This window comes from Vicugna pacos, chromosome 20, assembly GCF_048564905.1.
Source record: "Vicugna pacos chromosome 20, VicPac4, whole genome shotgun sequence".
NCBI lineage: Eukaryota > Metazoa > Chordata > Mammalia > Artiodactyla > Camelidae > Vicugna > Vicugna pacos.
Genome location: NC_133006.1, coordinates 3,958,306 through 3,974,820, shown reverse-complemented (window position 1 = coordinate 3,974,820; position 16,515 = coordinate 3,958,306). Strand labels below are relative to the sequence as shown.

The 16,515-nt window shown below is 41.0% G+C and overlaps 1 pseudogene; it reads left to right on the top strand.

Moving 5' to 3' along the window:
* Positions 1 to 16,515, top strand: part of LOC102532007 (ryanodine receptor 2-like) — a 41,935-nt pseudogene that overhangs the window by 20,051 nt on the left and 5,369 nt on the right.

The following is a 16,515-nucleotide window of genomic DNA, read 5'->3' as shown; positions in this document are numbered from 1 at the left end:
TAGACGTTTAGTGTCCAGAAGCTTCATAAGTGGCCCTATGCCACCTGTCCCAGCCCCTATTTGCTCTGGACCCGAGGCACATCAGGTGTGCCTGCCATGCAAGACTTCGCTCAGCACTTTAGCACCCTACTTTGCTGTCTGGAGAACGATCACGAATGACTTCTCTAAGGCCCCACTTGATTGCTGCTTTCTTTCATACGTCTGCCTGCAGAATTACCTGCTCACTCAACTGAACACTGTGTCTTTGCCTCGTCCTCACTCATACCATCATCTCTGATCATCAGCCCTGCTTCCCAAACACCACCTGCCCCGTCACAGTGTCCTGTGACAAACGCATCGAGCGCGTGAGAATTGTTACTATGTTCATTCAGCACCTGAACAAATGCATAAAGAAGAGGAAAGACACTGATTGCTGTAGGTGCTTAATTATATTCTTCCCCTCTTTTTCTTTTTTTCTTTAGGTATTCTTGAAGTTTTGCACTGTGTGTTAGTAGAAAGTCCAGAAGCTCTAAATACTATTAAAGAAGGGCATATTAAATCCATTATCTCACTTTTAGACAAGCATGGAAGAAATCACAAGGTAAGGGAACTATTTTATGACCAGAAATGAATTCTGGAATAATTTAAAAAATACTTCTGAAAAAAGATTATTTTTAAAAGGGTGCCAGATTTTGGGAAAGTGTTTTCTACCTTTTAACTTCTGTCAGATCACACTGTTTCGTGTCTTCATGTCATCAGTGGGAGGGCGGGCCGTCCTGGGTCTGTGTGTGAAGGCGAGGCGTGAGTGCAGTGGGCGCTGCTGCCGTGTGTAAAGTGACCAGGTCAGCGGTACCTGGAGGACATTGTTTGTGTCTGTGGGAGTTTTACCTGAAAGCAGTTTCTCTTTCCAGGTCCTGGATGTCTTATGCTCTCTCTGTGTTTGCCATGGGGTAGCAGTCCGTTCTAACCAGCATCTCATCTGTGACAATCTCCTGCCAGGAAGAGACGTGCTGTTGCAGCCTGCCTCGTGAACCATGTCAACAGGTCAGTTCAGATCGATGACGTCACCAAATTGGTAGCATAACAAACAATGCATGTTCCAGCTTTGGAGCAGAAACATCATATGGTCTATTTTATTTTATTAGCATCTTTTACGTATTTCCCCAGTGAATGGTATAAGAATTTTTGTACCAAATAGATGAACAAAGCGAAGTGCACATGTGTTACCAAAAAATGTCTAAGAGCTCTCCTGCACATTTGTGTGCAGCTGAGTCACCGCCGTTGTCTTTAGGAGCAGACTGACCGTCGTACAGGGGTACACTTGTGTAGACTTACGTTTTACACCTGCTTAGACTGTAACTGAAAGCACCGTATCCTTCAGTGCCAATGATGAAGTGCCTGGTATGTATAATAAAGGTCTTGAATTCAAATATCCACATTGTAATAAATTCTACAAGTAAGCGATGAAACTATATTTTCAGGTAGGTCTACCTTCCTAAGGTGTCAGACGTTCGTTGAGTACACGTGCCAGCCACAGTGCCCAGGGCTTGGCAAGCATTTTACACTGTGTCTGCAAAGACTGTTACTGGAAGCCACACTACAGATTATGGTGTTGGAACTGGAAGCGGAACTAACGTCTAACTCCGAAGACGGACCTCCTCACCACCATGTCACCGTGCCTTCTGGGAACAAGACCATCATCAGCATAGAAGGCAGCTTATGATTAAGAAAATGTTGTGTGTGATAGTGATAACTTTGATACACTGTTTGGCAGCTGTTCAGGAAATACTTCCTACTTCAGTCTGTTTCAAACAAAAGTACAGAGTTTGGTGTATGTTTTTAGGATGTGTTTTTTAAACAGGATTGATTTGACTTCTTTCATGGTTCTTTGTGTAATAGAGCTGCTGTTGTTGAGCTTTATTTCCTGAGACCTTCACGCATCCCTGATATTAACTCAAAGTCCCTTCATAAAATGCAATTAAATATAACTAGTTAGAAATCCTTCTTTTCACAGCAAGTCATAGAGAACAGCAAAGGTGATTGGTCACCTTGGTTTTGTCACTGAGAATATGGCTTTCTTCAGCCTTATACCCTGTGGGACACAAAGTTTAGCTTAGAAGGTGCCTCTGTGTCCTTGATTGACACTATCTGCACTGATTCTCGGGGCCTGCTCTGCCATCCTGAGTGCCTCACCTTAAACATGATTAATGTTTAAAAGAAGCTGAAGTGCAATTAAGAAAAAATAGTATCAGATGCTTGAGTGACGTCGCCAAGTAATCCAGAAAGCAGACACCGTTCCTTGAACGCTGCCTGTAAGACTGGCTGTCATGCATCCTGCCTTGGTGATCGTTTCAATAATTTGTTTTACTTAAGGAAATACACATTTCACTTGTTGCATCTTTGCAAAGCAGGGCTCCTGTTCAGAATAGCACAATGTAAATTAAAATGATGGAATATTTATTTGGACTTTCTCACGTGCTCTTTCCATCTCTTTAAAGCATGAGACCCAGTATTTTCCTTGATGTCAGTGAAGGGTCTGCCCAGTATAAGAAGTGGTACTATGAGCTGATGGTCGACCACACCGAGCCATTCGTGACCGCTGAAGCTACTCATCTGTGCGTGAGCTGGGCTTCCACAGAAGGCTACTCCCCCTACCCTGGATGGGGCGAAGAGTGGGGAGGCAACGGTGTTGGAGATGATCATTTTTCCTATGGGTTTGGTGGCCTTCACCTCTGGTCAGGTAAGTGTATCTGGCTTCTTTCACAGCGTTCCGGAAGGTAATCTTTCACCCTCACCTCCCAGTCCTGAAAGTGCTTGATGTTGCTTGTATCAGATACATTTGTGATTCAGAAATCTAACACTGACGTGATGAGTGAGAGGGTTGAGTGAAAAGCAGAATTTCACTAGGGAAGAAAGAAACCTCGCACGATTATAGTACATTTCCAAAAGACTTGATTTTGATTGCCAATGAGCGGTATGTTTCAGAATTAGTGTTCTGATCTGTGAATCAATCGGAAAAACTTAAGCGTTTATTTACTACTTAAATTCATGTATACGAAGCTTAACTTCTGATATAAAAAGGAACCAAATACAAATCCTGGAAAATAATTGGAATAAATAGACTTAGTTCCACCTCCTGGTAGATAATATAATGTCAGAAATTGGTGATTTGTAAAGTGTGTTGTGAGGAGTCAGTTCTTAATCAGATGATGCTTTGTTTCACAAGTGTGGAACTGTTTGAAAATAAATGTATGGGGGGAAGGTGGAGCCCAGTGGTAGAACTCATGCTTAGCATGCATGAGGTCCTGGGCTCAATGCCCACACCCTCCATTGAAAAAAAATGTATAGTTCATTTCACTAGCTACCAACACTAAGCTTTGATGGTTGAGCGTACATTTAAAATGAGTAATATATAAAAATAAAAATAATACTCTCTTTTCTGAGTTATTAAAAGGTGTGTTTTGCTTGTCTCTATTTAAAAGTGTGGCTACTGATTATGTAGATCCCAAATTCATCTGGATTCTGCAGACATGTGTTCTATTCATAAAGCTGCATTAGAATGAACCTGACGTTTATAACACATTTATGACACATTTAGCATAGAAAATACAGAGAGGTTCCTTGCATTACAGAAAGCTGATTCTTGCCTCTTATGGGCTAATCAGGTGACATTCATTTATTATTGCTTTATAGGCCTTATAAGTTATGAAAAGAAATCTTAAAACTAAACTTAATTTAACTTGAGAGTTTGAGCTACTGAGTTTATAAAGAAAAGCACTCCAGGGAGTTGTATCTAACAGTGACACCTGCTAAATTTTTCCTTTGTTCAGTGCCAGTAGCTCAGTAGCCTGGAGGAGATGCAGGTACATTTTGGATATCTCATGTCACGTGTGGGGCACTGGTTGGCGCTCGGGACTTAGGGTGGCATGTTTTACACACACGTGTGCCGTGCTGGTCACACGAGAGTCACAGTGTCTATTCCCAAATTTTCCTACTAACCAACAAAGGCAAAGAGCCCTAACTTCAGAAGACCTGACCGACAAAAAGTTAATGTCTGTTTTACAACGATGCATTTTAACTATTATCCTCTCTCTCTACTTTTGAGTATCACCCCACACAAAATGGAGTGAATGAATGAGGTGTGTTCACTTGTTTTCCCCTTACGGAGAGATTAGGGGGAAAACAAAACAAAAGAAAACATTACTGTGATAAAACAGTGCTGATTGCTTCTAATCGTTTTAGCCACGTAGCACCGCGTTACCATTCTCATTTTAGCATTTAGTTGGAAGCTTTTTACATCAACACAAAGAGTTCAGGGCATATGGAGTGGAACTGTATGCAGTATGCCTTTCATGACCGGGGATCTGTTAGTAGAACAATGAGAACAACAAAACTGTTTGGTAACCCTGTGCACTTGCCACAGGAAGGAGAATGGGATGGGGAGTTTCAGAGAAAATCATATTGAAACTTTGTATCAGGAGAAAATGTCTGTTTTTTCAAATGGCAAGGAAATATACACACTCTCATGCCTGTAGCTGAAAGCTGTGTTCTCTCCAGCCACTGGGATCTCTTGCTGATTTTAGATTCTTGATCAGTAAAGACACATCTAAATTAATTGGCTTTCGACTGCCTGACCGTGGTTGGATTAATTGGAATTCGCACAATCTTCTTGGGTTCATTCTCCTATTCTTTCCCTTTTTAATAGTTGAAGTAGAATTTAAAGTACCAGATATCTGTGATTTCTGGGCTAGGGCACGTTCTCTGCCATTTAACTCTGTGACTGGAGAGCAGGCGTGTTCCTGGGACCAGCATTGGGCTCATCAGCAAACATTTTGAGCTCTACTTCACTTATTCTTCCCAACTTTGGCTCTGCCCAGTGTTGCTGTATTTCTCCTCTGTGAATGAGAATTGGATTTGGGGCATCCACATGCCATGTTTGTAAGGACCAAAAGTCTGAAAAGTCTTTTTAAAAAACATTTTTATCAGCTACAAATCTTGTAACAAACAGGGATATAGACCTTTATCTGTGAGTTGTATTGCTTTTGTATAATTTTTTTTGGTATTTTTTTTAAAGCTGCCTTTATTATATTCAGGGTGTTCTCGGAGAACCACTTGCTAATGAATTTATTCCTTGCAGATTTGAATATTGATAAAATAAAAAGTGTACACATTTTAAAAAATAGCTCTGCTCCACTATTGGTATTTCAAATATGCTACTGATAACAGTCTTGGCATACTAGAAATTTTTTAAAGGTACTGTAAAAATGCAAAGCCTGTGTAATCAAATCTATTTTTGTCCAGCTCAAACTGAGAAATTTTGTTATGTTTGCATTTGTGGGCATGTGTGTTTGGGAGAACTTTACCTTCTGGTCTTCCAGTGTGCCCATGGGACTAATCAGAACAGGAGTTCTGACATAGCCAAGCATGGGTGTAGGTCACAGGTTGGCCAGGACAAGATATGACATTTATCAAGTATCATTTTCATGCCTCATTGGTGTCCTGCTGTGTCCTACTTAAGAAGCCAACCAAGATCCTGTGTGAAAGAAATCATAAATCAATTGAGATGTGTGGTCTCTCAATAAACAATGTGCAAATGATCACATTTTCTGCTTTCATTATCTTTATACATTTGTATTTTATAAAATAAAGGGGATTTAATCTTTGAAAAAGGGTCTGAGATAAATACCTGCTGTATCTGAGACTTCTTTTAAACCATCAATTTAATCCTTGTAACAGCTCTACAAGGTGTTGGCATTTGGTTTACAAGAAATCAAGGTTTATAGAGGTTAAGTAATTTGCTGATGGTCATACAAGTAGTGGGTGATAAAGTAACCATTTGGCTTCCAATCCTTCCCTAGGGATTTCCCCTGACATCATTATACTATCATCAGCTCTAAAGTGGTATCTTCTTCAACCAGCATCCTTCTGCATGCACAGATCTCTGCATATCTCTGCCTATTCAGATGTGGGACTTTGGCTCTGAAGGTGATTATCTGAGATAAGAATGCATGACCCTCCTTAATGTCTCTCTCCATAGGCTGTATTGCTCGCACTGTCAGCTCACCAAGCCAGCATCTGCTGAGAACTGAGGACGTCATCAGTTGCTGCTTCGATCTAAGTGCCCCAAGCACCTCATTTTGAATTAACGGACAGCCTGTTCAAGGAATGTTTGAGAATGTCAACATTGACGGACTCTTCTTTTCAGTTGTCAGTTTCTCCGCAGGAATAAAGTTAGTATTTCTTTATTTTTGGTCTGTTTGCCTTCTCATGTTTCATACGTTCACAGTAGACTCGGCACTGCCACCACCCCTGCTCCACCCACCTCCTGTCTCACTCCTGGGCATCTGTCCGCTGGGCATTTTGTTTGTTTCTTGAAGGATGGAGGTGAGAGTCACCCAAGAGGGGACTCTCAGGAAGCTGAATGCTTTGTCCATGTATCCAGCCATTTACACGTAGTCAGTCAACTAACTCTCCTTCTGTCCAGTGTCCTGACATAGTCCAGGTCCATGTAAGTTCACTTTTTTATTTAATCAGGATAATTCAGCAAGGTTGTACCAAAGAAACAGTTATTTTCTCATGTTTATTTTCATTAATTTTTCTTTTCTCTTCATGGTATTCTGCCACCCTATTCCAGACCCCCTCATTTCTACAGAAACTACGTGTTTTTTGGCTTCTTCCCATGTCACCGTCTACCTGTTCCTCTTGTAACTCGACTGTGGTTCTCAGCCGGGCCAGAATGGTTTCTTCTAATCCTTCACTTTTTTGCCACTACCAGATGGAAAGAGAAATGAAAATAATAATTCAGCAGATGGAAGTATCATTCAAGTTCCCTTTAAGGGATTTCACTGGGAAACTGGATGCTGGAAAGTGACTGTTTTTCGTTTTTTGGGTTTTTTTTTTTTTAATCAAATCTCACCCAGCCCTGTAATTTTAAGTTCATAGGTATTCAGATCATGTCTGTTCTTCTGTGTTGATTATTTGGGCACCTCGGGACATTAAATGGCCAAACACTACAGACAGGTATTTCGTTCCCGTAGGAATATGATGCATGTGCTTTTGTTATTTCTCCAGAGAGTGATAAGCTTTTGCTGAGCCATTAACATAATTTAATCAGGTTTTACTTTATGATTAGAGGCTCGTGAAACTCTAAAGTACTGACAGTGATGTTACTTACGCAAAAAAAAAATGGGGCATCTAGTAACGTTAATTTTGTACTAATAATTTATTCCTTGTATTTTGTTGATTAGGAAATTTTTCTGTACACCAGAGATATAACTGCCCACAACAAGCATTTTTTTTTTTTAGGGTACGCTTCCTGCTTGGGGGAGACATGGAGAATTTAAATTCCTCCCTCCACCTAGCTACGCTCCATGTTATGAAGCTGTTCTGCCAAAAGAAAAGTTGAAAGTGGAACGCAGCCGAGAGTACAAGCAAGAGAGGACTTACACACGGGACCTGCCAGGCCCCACGGTCTCCCTGACACAAGCCGCCTTCACCCCGATCCCTGTGGATACCAGCCAGGTACCCTGAGCAGCCGGGGCGGCAGCCGCTGCATCGCAGTCCTCCTGAGATACGGGCTGCAGGCTGTTGGCCAAGACCCACAGGGATGCATTTCGCAGTAATGCAGTTTACAAGTGAGACACGTTTCACAAAATAGTGCCCACCTTTACCACGTCTGCTTACCCACTTGCTAGTCTGTTCTATTTTTTAAGTGTGGTTTCGGGCCAGTAAATTGGTTTTATAACATCTAATGAGCCACAACCTGAGGTGATGCGTACTAATTTCAGAGTGTCTTTTACACAGGGTAGTGGAGTTTTCAGTTTCTTCTCCCATCCAGATAACACTTAGTGTGCTGAAGTGACCTCACTGACTTTTATCTTGGGTAGAGTTTGAGATCATGGGCTCCAGACCAGATGTCTGCTGTGGGACCTGAGAGAATCACTCATTACGTTGCCTGGGGTTGACGCGGTCAGTAAATAGCACACCGGCACAGTGCTTTGCAAATTGACACCCCTGCCACGTTGGCTGCTATTCTTGCTTTTCTCTTTCATAGACATAGAGGTGGCCTAACACTGACAGTGAATTCAGTATTGGTTTATTTTGGTGGTGAAGTAACTTTAGTCAGATTGGTTAGATATTCATAGTGTGTCCATTTGTATTTGAAGATCAAAGGCGTTGCTTCTGAAGTCTGAAGCAGAATTAATACTGGGCCGTAGAAGCCTCAGTTCTTAAGTTCCTTGAACCATATTTCTGGTCTCTCCATGCGGGCTGTTGATAGTATGAAGCAAAACAAGCAGATGAGCTTTCTTGGTGGCTGAAATTCAGATTGTGTTGTTGGTTGGTGGGACGTGGCAGGATGGGTGTGGTGCCACCACGGTTGAGCGGTGAACACGATTGGAGGACAGAAACGGGCTGGGTGGACAGTGGGGCTCTGCAGCATCGCTAGCACATTTAGGGTCCCAGAGACCTGGATGACCTCTGCTGTCTGGAGGGAAGGGGGCAGTGCTGGCCTGGCCCAGTGGAAGCCCTGCCGTCCGAGGGTGCCGTGGGCAGTTGTGGGCTCTCCGTGTAAAGGACTCGTTGTGGGGGGACATCCCAGATGTGCACAACCAACCGCTCACCTTGAAAACCGCTTTGTGTTCTCTGTGAGGAGAGCATGTGCCGATTCCCCCCAGCCCCCGAGGCTTATATTTGGAAACCACCAAAGTGACGCAGCTAAGGGAAAATGCAAAGCACTGCCATCAGGTGTTTATAGGCTCAGAGAGGTGGCGTCTTACCTCTGGGAGCTGAGCCGCCTGCGCTCCGGCTGCGGATGCTGGCTGGGCTGGCTCAGGAACGTGGGGGTGAGTTCTCTGGTGAATGGTGTGTGCTCACCTGTTCGACCTCTGTCTTCAGGAAAGAGGAGTCCTCACCAGTAAGTACTGTTTTCTTTCTCTCTGACTTTTGCTTGTAAATGCCTCAAATTTACCTAACAAATGTTTCTGTACCCAGCTGTCCAAGTTGAGAATAGATGGGTTGGAGCCTAGTTACACAATTACATTTTAATGGTTGATCAGATGGTTTTGTCTCGTTCAATTCACAGTGAGGACAATTAGCATCCTGTTTTGTTGCATTTGTTTCTGATGTGTTTTCTTTCTCTCTCTTTTTTAAATTTTAGATCGTGTTGCCTCCCCATCTAGAGAGGATAAGAAGAAAACTGGTGGAGAATGTGCAGGAACTCTGGGTCATGAATAAAATTGAACTCGGCTGGCAGTATGGCCCGGTACATAATGGTATAATTTATTTTCAGATTCTGTTAATGCATCTTTCTGAAAACATAACTTTTTCCCCTTCGTCATGCTGTGTGGTGACAGGAATGGGAAGATTACTCCAGCCTAATCTTCGAAAACAGTTGTGTAACTATTACTAATTTCATACAACAGTCAAGTAGCCAAAGACACAGAGGAAACTTAGTCAGTTGAACAAGGAACGTTAGAGCAAGAGGAAGAGTAAGAAGCCACAGAGGGAGGTATTGCAACCAGTAGAACATTAGTTTTTTTTTTTTGGTTTTTGTTTGTTTGTTTGTTGCTGTTATTTTAAGAACTATAGAGAACTTTAAGACATACAAAGTTCTTGAAGATCAGAATGAAGCCTGGGAGGGAGAATGGAAAGGGAGCATGTTGAAGGTGGGAGCGTTAAAATAAATAGGGATTTAAGGGAAACATTTAGCTGGTATCAGAGGCGCGATTGTTCCCTCATAGCACAGGGAGCTCAGCGCAGCAGCCCTCTAGGAGGGAACGCCCCTGTGCTCCAGGTTAGAAACCGTACTGGTGGGAACTGAACCGTAGCTTTGATCAGTTCAAAAGAAATCATCATCATCCCCGACACCCTTATGAAGAAGGAGATCGTCATCACCATCATCAACACTGTTTTCATGGTCAAAATCATTAAAATTCATTGAAGGATTTATTTTAGCCCAGGGACTTTGCTGAAAACTTCTCATCCATTAGTCATTTTTTCTGATACTAGCTGGGAGATTCTTTTGTTAGCTTTATTTACAGATGAGAAAACTGAGGCTTAAAAAGGTTTATTTAACTTGTCCTAAGGTCACAGAGGTGATAAGGGGCAGAGATTGGACTCAAAATTGGATTTTCTGTCCCCATACTTTTGCTCTTAGTCATCAATAATAAAAATAATAATCTGGAAAGAATATGAAGCCTCAACTACCAATTTTAAGCTCTTTGGTTTAGGGTTTGCCATGAAGCAATGTAAAATTTTGTGTTGAGGCCGAAATAAATTTCTAGCAGTGTGAATAATTCGGGACTGTGAGATGTATTTTTGCAGTCTCCTGCTTTGGTTCCGGTGGAGACCGAGCTGCTAGGAGAGGAGATTTTGACCATCATTATTTCTGAGGCCGTCAGAGGGTTGCATTTTTCATGGAACACATTTACAGCAAGGTTCTCTTGATGTTATAAACTCTTTTTTTTTTAGCTTTTGCTTATCTTTTTTATTGTTTGTCTCTCAGGAAAAATTGGATGTAGGGGTGAGGAAAGAAATTGATGGCATGGGGACGTCAGAAATAAAGTACGGGGACTCAGTGCGCTACATACAGCACATAAACAGCGGCCTGTGGCTCACCTCCCAGTCTGCGGACGTGAAATCTGTGAAGATGGGATCCGTACAGCATAAGGTAAGAGGCTGTCAGAGTCCTGTGTGGTGGTCATTTTGTATGACTGAAGAACCCAGCGTGACAACCAGAGGTGGCCAGCCCTTCAGCCACCTGCTGTCATCGTTTACATGCTAAAGGTTCCATTCCACCCTCATCGACTCAGGTTTGTGCAGTGAACTGGGCTGGATGTTACATCAGTGGTTTAAATGTTAAGTGAAGAAATGTGCTACTCCTTCCCGGGTTCTAGCTTAGTCTGCCCCATTCCCCTGGTCCTCCAGGTGCTGCTGGCATTATGCTTCTGAAATGCAGAAGTTCTCATCCCGTCCCCTCTGCATCCTTCATCTACACACCCCACTGCTTACAAGACAGCAGCTGCACGTCTTGGGAGTGCAGGATGCCCTTCCCGACCTGCCTCGGCCCCTTCCTCTTGTCTGCGCAGGCTCTGGGCGCCCTCCGTAGTGTCCCCACACTGCCACTCACTCAGCGCAGTCCTTATGGCCCCTCAGAGAAGCACGGCCTTCACTTGTCTGTGCCCTTGCGAATAGTTTCCTCTGCTTGGGATGCCCTTTAAAACTTTTTTTTTCTCCACCCGTTTCCTATCCATCCTCCAGAGATTAAAAGTTGGTCTTAGAAGGTCTTCCTGACTGTCTAAGCTCATCCTGCACACCCTCCTTTGTGTTTTCACAATATTGTGTATAACTTACTAAATTTTATGTGCGCTGTCTGCTGTTTTATCTGCTAGGCTACGTGCCTCTCTCACTGTCTCTCATTTGTGAGCTTCCTTAGGGTGAGTACAGTAATACAACAGACTTCAGATTTCACGTTTTTATATCGCCACATAACACAGAGCACAGAATCTAATAACAGGACAAATAGTATTTCTATGAACATGAGACCTCGGGTCTCTTTATTCTCGGTAGACTTGCTCATCGTAACACGCATGTTCCAGTAAGGTTTGCTCAGAGTCACTGTGATCTCTTCACGGTGACAGCGCTGCTTTTAGCGACGTCGGGGGCTGGCTCTGTTTGGATGGAGCTGTGGTCTTAGATGCGCCCCTGTACCACCTTCCTCAGAGCTGTGGACGGAGAGCCAGACCCGGATCATTTTCACAATGAGATGATCACTTGTGTTCGGGGTCTTTGATCCAGGCCCATCTGTTTGAATGTATTTGTTTGTGTTCGGTATTTGTACGTCATTCACTGTTTCCTGCAGCTGAGCCTAGCAGGTTTTAACTGTTTATTATGGGGAGAAATAGTGCAGTTAGACCCTGTGTGTTCATCAGTCACTTTCAACATTTTCAGTGCTCTCCTGCTCTTTCCTTTTTTCAGGGTAAGGGGGAGGAAAAAACAAATTCACATGTGGCTGTTTGGTGCTTGAATGTGGCTAGCAGTATAAGAACTGAATTTTTAGTTTTGCCTAACTTTACTTTAATTTAAAAGCTTATACTTAAGTTATTAGAAAGCTTGTATGCATGTTTGGAATAACTTGAATATGTGAATGTACTTTCCCAACTATAAATGTCATGAATTCTGAAAAAAGGTATTTTCACTAGTAACTTAGTATTCAAATCAAGTTATTCTAGAAGCATAAAATACACACTGGATTATGAAGACATGGAATAAAACAAAGTAAAATATCTCATTTACAAGTTTGTATATTTATTACATGTTGAAACAATAATATTTTCCATACAGTGAATTAAGTCAAACAAGTATTAAAATTAATTTTACCTTTTCAAAACACATTAATGTTAGTTCTGGAAAATTCAAAGCTACATGTTTTAAAACAACTTCCTCACCTCCCATCCCTGACCGCCTGGTGCTTCCCTCCCACCGCTGCCGCTCTCGGGGATAAGCCCTGTCCTTGCTTGTCGTGTTCTAGAGGTGAGTTTCACTGTTGGGCTTTTTTATTTTATAGGGAGTGATTTTATCAGATTTGCCATTTTGCATTCTGGGTTGTTAAACCTTAATATTTACCACAAGGTTAGAAGTTCAAAGTATGATTTCACAAATCATGAAGAACAGAGAGAGGAAACAAAGTTCTTAACTAAGATACTACATTGTAAGGGCTGTTGTCTAACATCGCTTTTTCCTTAGCACCATTTTTTTTTTTTACCGTTTGTTGTTGATTTATAATCATTTTACAATGTTGTGTCAATTCCAGTGTAGAGCACAATTTTTCTGTTATACATGAACATATATATATTCATTGTCGCATTTTTCTCTCTGAGCTATCATAAGATCTTGTATGTATTCCCCTGTGCTATACAGTATAATCTTGTTTATCGATTCTACATTTTGAAATCCCAGTCTATCCTTTCCCACCCCCTGCCCCCTTGGCAACCACAAGTTTATATTCTATGTCTGTGAGTCTGTTTCTGTTTTGTATTTATGCTTTTTTTTTTTTTTTTTTTTTTTTTTAGATTCCACATATGAACGATCTCGTATGGTATTTCTCTTTCTCTTTCTGGCTTACTTCACTTAGAATGACATTTTCCAGGAGCATCCATGTTGCTGCAACTAGCATTATTTTGTCGGTTTTTATGGCTGAGTAGTATTCCATTGTATAAATATACCACATCTTCTTCATCCAGTCATCTGTTGGACATTTAGGCTGTCTCCATGTATTGGCTATTGTAAATAATTCCTTAGCACCGTTATTGAAAGTTTAACATGGCATATGTTTATAGGAAAAGTATAGGTAAAAATAATAACATGTAGACATATATTTTTGAAGAAATAGAATTAAATTTCAATCAGAAAATGGCTAGAAACTCTTTAGGTGTTATTTCCCTATTCTATGATTCAGTGGAAAATGCAAAAAAAAAAAGAGGCTTAAACAGTTCTTTCAACCTTTTTTTTGTGCATGTACCCCTTGAATGAATTTTTAAACTATATACTTCATGACATAATTCTCATTATAAATTTAAACTTTACATGAACATTGTAAACCGAACTGTACCTATGTCATTTAAATATGTTTTATGGGAGATAAATCCCAAGAGTTTCCACAATTTCCTCACCTTATTCTGCTGAGTTCAATAAAGCACCAAGCCCTGGCAATTTCATCTTCTAAGTGTACCTCATCCCAGTCCCCTCTGCTCCACCCTTAAGAATCTAGTTCCATCTTTACCATGCCTGGTGTGCACTGTTTCCATTGCCTCCTAACCATCTCTGTGCCCTCAGTCTGACCTGCCTCCAGTTCACTCTGACTGGGTGACACCATGCTTAGAACCCTTCGAGGCTGAGCCTTATTCCTGTCGTAATTCCAGTCTCCTTACCATGCAGGACAAACCAGCTGACTCATCTCACCTCATCTCCAGCCCCTCCTGCTTCAGTCCACTGCGGTAATGCCGACGTTCTTTATTGTTACTCCCCTCTCTTATTCCTTAACCAGGATTACAGCCAAAATGGGGCTTATCTTCTACATCATAGGCTAACAAAGAGCTTGCCTTGTGGAAGAGTCTGATGGGGTGTTGAGACACAGACCAGTCTTGTTTACACCAGTAAAGTTACATGTGAAGCAGACTTCATGGGCCATAGAAGGGCCAACCTAATACAATCTCTACTGTAAATTTATTACTCCTTCTAGAACCATCTACTGTACTGAGTCTTTATCGAGAGATTAGATTCAGTATGGTCGTGATAGATGAGGCCTTCCCAGTCTAGAGCTCCTAATTTCTATGTGCTTCCCAGTTGGCTAGTGTCTTCAAATCATTTTATTTTATGAGAAAAGCATATTAGTGATGGGTCCGCCAAATCTTTGCATATTTAAAACTGACTTTCTGTTGTTATTTCCTATGAACAAACACTTGGCTAATTAAAAAATGTCTGAGTCACTTTTCATAGCTTTTCTGTATCCCACCTAGTGTGATAGTCATGCTTTGATGCAGAAATATAAATGTACTGATTGTGCAGTGATGCACAGACCCTGCTGGGTGTTGCACACATGCAGTTTATACACTGCATTACCTTTTAAAAAATTAGCTCTGAATTATGAAATGCATAATATCATAATTTATGTCACCAAGGCTTTTTAAGTAGCGCAATAGGTCTTTTAAAGCTGAGAGGAGAATTGCTCAGCCCTCCCTCTGGCTTTTCTCCCTTTCAGTTGTGGTTTCTTTCTCAGGAAGGTGGCTGGTTCCTCTCCTGCACGTCAGCACCTTCCCTTGCAGGAGTCCTGTCATTCCCACCGGTCCTCTACAATTTGCTTCTCAGATGTGCCCTCCAAATTGCTCATTTTGTTTTCTTTGATGCATTCTGTTCCTGAGGTGCTCTCTGTGCCTCTCTGAAGTGCTAGTTTCCTTGTATTTTTCATGATCTCACTCAGATCACTTTTTACCTCAGCTTGCTGTCTCTTCATCTGTTCTGGCTGTTCTTCCCCGTCTGTTTCCTCCCTGGAAATTTTCACCCCTCTTTCACAGAATTTACGCCTTCTTACACCTCGTGGCCAAGTGAAATAGATTATATATTTAAACAATGTTCTGCTTTTTCTATTTTATCTGACTTTTAAAAAATTAGCAGTGATTGCTGGATTTTATCAAAGAGCACTAAAAATCCTGTTTTAGTGTCCTTTAATTTGTTGATAAATAAGTTACTCGACATCATGATATTGACAAATCCTTAAATTCATAAACCAGACCTTGTTTGGCTATAGTTTATTATTCTTTTCAAATCTTGTTAGATTCTATTTGTATTTTATTTAGAACTCATCTAGGATTATCATGTATATTCATTTATATATAAAGTTTATATAATAATTTTCCTTTCTTTATGGACACCAGAATTTGAATTTCATACAGTTCTCAGGTTTCATGAAATACTCTATTTTTGGCTTTTTTAACCATTAAGAAATGTAGAGACTACTTGTAGCTTATAGTCAGTACAAAAAGAGCCTGTAGTCCTAGTTCACTGAAGCAGCCTGCCATTAAAAGTGTCTGTTCTTTGAAGGTTCATTAGAGCTCTTTTGTGAAACCATCTTGTCCTGCAGTCTTTGAAATACTGGATCTTAAATTTCCTTTCTAATCTCTTTTGAATAAACTGATGTCATCAAATTTTCTACTTAGTTGGGGCAATTCTGTTTGATGATTCTTGATTTGCTAGGAAGCCATCCTTGTCTTCTAGGATAATCAGTTGTGTTCTTAAAATCTTTTAAAATTTTTCGGCCATTAAGTTCCGTGCAGCACTGCGTTGCTATAAGTTTACAATTTTAATGTCTTTTGTGTCTTATATTCTGTTCTCTGTGTTGTTTTTTTGTCTGTTCCATTTTATCTTTAGCTTGTTATGTGACAGGTTTACCTATTTTATTTGTCTTTTCAAAAATAAACACCTTGTATTTATTCATCCTTTTCTAGTATTTTCTTTGATTTCTTGTTCATTAAATTCTCATTTTATCTTCATTAATCCCCCCTTTCAACTTTGTTTTTCTTTCTTAGAGTCCTTAAATGAGTAATACATTCCTTCATTTTAATCATTTTTCCTTTCTCAATGAAGGCATTTAAGGCTGTAAATTTGACTGTGAATACTCTCTGTGTTGATTTTGGTGTAAGGAGTTTCTCTTACATTGCTTTCTAGATAGTTTATAATTTTGGTTCTAGTTACTAATTTGAGTTTGGTATTCCTGATTAAGTGTTCTAAAAATGTCTGCTGTTGGTGTTGAGTGAGGGAAGGCAGACACAAATGGTTCTTTTTGTGTATAGTGCACGACCGACCTTCGTGCTTGAAAGCCATGGAGGGGGGGGGACGTTGTGGAGAGCAGGGGCAGGAAGGGGAGTGTAAGGTGCTGTGATGTTCTCTGTCTAGGTCTGGGTATTGGCTGCATGGTTTGTTCACTTTGTGAGTTTCACTCAGCTCTTAAGAGTTTGCACTTATTTCTCCATGTTATAATTT